Raw genomic sequence first — 4713 nt, 5'->3', positions numbered from 1 at the left:
TAATATATATCACAACAATTAAATAGTCATATCTCACTGTATTGGACCATTGGTAATTTTAGCACTATATTTAAAGACTATTTCATTTATCTTAGTTAAATTTTTTATCAAAACCACATAAATAAATTAAAAGCAACAAATATTTTTTAAAGAAAAAGAAAAGATTGGTGGGACGGGAAGGAAACTTATAGTCTATTTGGCCATGCTTTTAGAATCAGTTTATTTTAAAAAGTATTTTCCTAAAAAATACTTTTGTAAGAAACAGTTTGTATTTGGTTAATCAATTTGAGAAGCATTTTTAAACAACAATTTGTGTTTGGTCAAACTTTTAAAATGTAATAGTGTGTTTTTCTCAAAAGTGATTTTGCGGATAAGCTATTTTTTTCTACTTCTCAAAAACTATTTATGTTTCTACTAAAAAGTAGTTTTTTCTTTCTAAAAATTTGACCAAATACCTTAACTTTGCGAAAAAAAAATATGTTTGACCAAAAAAAAAAAGCATGATCAAACAAGCAATAGTGACAAATATCTTTTATACAGTTTGCACAGAAAACTTACAGATGTCTTTCTTCTTAATAAATTTCAAAAATTTGGACGTTTCAAACTTTCACTAATAAAAAACATATAAAGTTAGAGAATATATTCATTCTTCACAGCCTTTTTTAGTTTACTTAAGAGGAAAGTAGTTCCAACAAATCAATATTTCAGCACAGAACACCAGCTTCATAGTTCAGTTCATACCCACTTTATTTTCATTCTTTTTCCATTTTAGCCATTTGTAATATTCTCCAAAGAAATGACACCATTCCCACACGATTAAGCAACATATTCAATTCGCCTATTCTTGAAAAACACATTTATGTGGGTAAATTAACATTCTATTTACACTATGGATTGTCAAGAAAACAGAACTTCTAGACTAGTCTTGAGGAGAACTTCCCTTTTGCTTCTTGTCCATACAACTGAAATTGTATAAATAGAAACAAGTAAGTGCACATTGCATCCAATCAAAACATATACACTTTTGTCCCACATTTTTATCTTTTCTTGGCCTTTGTTTTTCAACTTTCAAGATGCAAAAGCAAGAAAACCAAGTAAACCAACCTCCTCCAGGTATGTATTTCTTTCCCCTCAACTCCTCCCCATATAGAGGCAAATCTAAGACGGTTCTATGAGTTCCATTGAATCCATTATTTTCAACCCAAACTATAAAGACGCGTATAAATAACATTTAAAATATACATATATAATAATATCACATTTATTCTGAACAAATTTTAGATTCTGAGTTCACCTATGCTCGTGTTAGACTCACTTTCTTTTTTATTTTTGATTAAAGGCTATCCCACGGAATTTACTCCAAATGACAACAAGAAGAAGATGAAGGGCCGGCCAAGAGGAGAAAGGGGGTTCCTGGAAGGATGGTAAGTTTGTTAAGTCATCAAAATTTCTGCAAATTAAATATGGTTTCAACAGGCAGAGATATAGTTATCTGCTAAGAAAATCAAGTCTACAGAATTCTGTTAACAATTTCTATAATATCCTGAACTTAACTAATCTTGCCTTTGTTTTGTGCAGCCTCTTTGCACTATGCTGTTGCTGGCTATGTGAAGCTTGTTTTGACTAAACGTTTGAAATATAACTCATCTAATGGAATCAACTGGTGTTGGTTTATTCAACTAGCTAGTGATGCAATATGTACTCCTATGTGACATTTTATCGTGTAATCAAAGATGTTTTTAGGGTCTTTATATTGATGCAGCACATATATTTCTTCTGTTGAGCCGAGGGTCTCCCGGAAACAGCCTCTCTATCCTTTCGGAGTAGGGGTAAGGTCTGCGTACATTCTACCCTCCCCAGATCCCACTAGTGAGATTTTACTGGTTATGTTGTTGTTGTTGTTGTTTGTGAGAACTTGGTTGCGCCTAAATATGAAGTGAAGGTTCATTAAGAAAACTAAAATATATCAAGAAAATGAGTAGGAACACATCAGAATCCTCAAAAGTTGGTTTCCAGAGAACTTTCATTACTGTAAAAAGATGGTTTGCGCCCCCACCCCCCACCCCAATATAGTCACATGGGGAACTTTCATGAGAGGTGCAAGCTAATGTAACTGTAGATTGTAAAACAAAAATATAGAGTGCAAAACGCAAAAAGGGAACGTACAATAGCATGAAACTAATTAATAATATTGTTTGCTCAAAAGTTATTACATATCTTGTGAGTGTAAAACAATACAAATAATTACGGGAAAATCATAGCAAATCGTAATAATCCATTGGACTAAATGAAAGAAACGAGAATAAGTGTTCAGAATTAGGGGGAGAAACATTCGAAACTTTTATTGATAATATTTGTTTGGTCTGCCTCTCCATGAAGAGGTTCAGAGCCTTACAATGGTATTTTCTCTTCCCATAAGATGGGTATATTTTTTCCTTCTCTCTCCTCTCTATAGTGGTGAAGAAGCAGCCCCCTTTCTAGGGCTTCCACTCTTAGTATATTTATAGCTGTGGGCTTTGTGAGCTAGCAATAAGTGGCCGTGACCACGTTGGGATCTCGCCTTTATGGTGGCGGATAGGCCATGGCCTTGTCGATCTAGCCGGATGCGGGTTGAACATCGTCAATTCTAAGTGGTCGTACCACTAATTAATCATGAATTAGCTTGAAACGGGATTAGCCTCGTTAATTATCGTGGGGTCGGGTTCTGACCCATACAGTTAGTCCCTCCGCTTATTGAGGTCGGGCCTTGGCCGAGCTCGATGAGCGGATTCCATTGGCTGTATTTCGAGAAATACGGATGGAGATGGCGACTGTTGCTTCGGTCGAGGCCGAATTCTTTTCGGCCATGGCCCTTAACCTTGTAGAGTATTAGTATCCTGTTATTGGGTTGTCAAGTCATTGTTCGATCGAGGTCGAACTCTCCTTTTGGGCGAAGGCACTTGACCTTTTAGCTTACTTCGAGTGGGGTCGAGCTGCATTGTGCTCTGATCCTTACGTTTGCTTTGGAAACATACCCGTCGGCCATGACAGACGGGTCGTATGTCGCGGGGCCGAGGAGAATGAGGGCACGCTTGATACGTGCTCGGCGGTGTCAAGAAAGAAACATTTTTAGGGCACAAGGAGCACTTCCTCGGCATTCATAGGTCGTTATGACCATTTCGAGGGCGGGACGCCGACGGGTGATTTGCAAGGCCGCTTTACGGAGCCTATCATAATGACGCACATTCCTATGGAATTGAACCAGCGTGCGGTTGGTCACGTAGTTAATGGTGGTAGTTGGGATGCATGAGGGCCACTTGTATTGCCTATAAATAAAGGCTGAGGAATTCGTTTTCCATATTCTTATTGCTTGTCTGAGAGAATTTCTGAAGAAGATTTTCTTATTGCTGTTTCACCTTCGTCTTTGTCCCCCGAACTTCGTTTCTTTCTCGTTATTGTATCAACAATGGCAGGCATTTCTTCCCAAAACGTTCTTCCGACGGACCTTCCGGTCAATTCACCGGTGACCGAGAGGCCACTTCCGGCGGTGGGGGTTGCAGAACTGGTGGAAACTGGCGAGGCTCCATCGGTTGACGAGATAGTATCTCTGCCCGGAGCTCCGATGACTGATTTCACCGCCGACGGTGGGGAGGATCAGGTGGATGAAGCCCTATTAATGGGGGAGATTGGGATGTCTCGACTGCGGGGACAGGGGTCATTCCCGGCTATGCTGACGTCATTCTCGCTAGAAGCGAGGAGAGGGTCCACACCGACCGTAGGGGATACTGCGTCTTTTACGCCTACCCCTTCAAGTTAGGGTTTAAGCTCCCGCTCCCAATGTTGGTGGTTGATTTCTGCCGTTATTACGGGGTATGCCCGGGTCAGCTTACTCCTTCTCTTTACAAGTTGTTAGCGATGCTCATCAAATACGCAGAATTGGCTGGTAGGGAGATTACGCTGCAGCATGTGCTTAGCCTCTACGCCCCACAGAGGGTTCGGGGTACCATGATTCGAGCGTGCCCTCGCGGGACGAGGGGCCTGACTGCGAAGCTAGATGATGAGGTTGAGCGTCGCCCTTTCGAGCACTTCTTCTACATCAGGACTGAACACTTAGTGGCGTGCTCTACTGGATTCCCAGAGGCTTGGAATCATGCACGTAAGTTTCTTAGCCATTGAATCCTCTCTCATTTTTTACCTTTCCTTACGTCTTGTGCTCGTAAGCGTTAACTCGTGTCAATTTTGTAGCCGAAAAATCGCCGCCAGCTCCGTTAGCTGGGATTCGCGGATGGGTGGAGGCCGTGCTCCCCCACACAGTGGGGATACGCACATGGGCGTCTTTCTGGGAGAGGCATGGCCGTAGTCCTGTGGCAGGTAAGAAAAAATGACTTCTTCTTCTGTTCCGCTTTGTTTCGACACTTAATTTTGTTTTTCTGTGATCAGGGAGGCACGCCGCGTCAGGGCTCCTCAGTTGGCCTTCCGTCGGCCTGGTGCAATTGCTCGGCTTACTGCAGCGCCGGTGTCGCGCTCAATACCGAGGGCGGCCTCAGTTGAATCTTCAGCGGTTTCTTCTCCATCAAGGACCCGTCTTCCGAATGAGGGGCCATCGGGGGTTGTGCGCCCTAGAGCGGAATCGTCATCAGATAGGGAAGAGGAGAGGCCGTTGATAAGGCGTAGGGTCGCGTTCGCGCCGGCTCCTCTTGTGGTAATTAATTTGGACTCCCCCCCGGCGGACGC

At 42.0% G+C, this 4713-nt stretch overlaps 1 long non-coding RNA gene across 1 annotated transcript; it reads left to right on the top strand.

Annotated features, from left to right (window-relative positions):
• The first annotated feature begins 682 nt into the window (after positions 1–682).
• On the top strand, positions 683–1761 carry LOC109241778. The gene is made up of 3 exons (XR_002070293.1): positions 683–1113; positions 1340–1424; positions 1579–1761. It is a non-coding gene; the product is annotated as an uncharacterized LOC109241778 (long non-coding RNA).
• Positions 1762–4713: the final 2952 nt, after the last annotated feature.

The sequence above is a fragment of the Nicotiana attenuata genome, unplaced genomic scaffold (assembly GCF_001879085.1).
Source record: "Nicotiana attenuata strain UT unplaced genomic scaffold, NIATTr2, whole genome shotgun sequence".
Taxonomy (NCBI): Eukaryota; Viridiplantae; Streptophyta; class Magnoliopsida; order Solanales; family Solanaceae; genus Nicotiana; species Nicotiana attenuata.
Note: the sequence above shows the minus strand (reverse complement) of the source record. Positions and strands in the feature narration are given on the sequence as shown.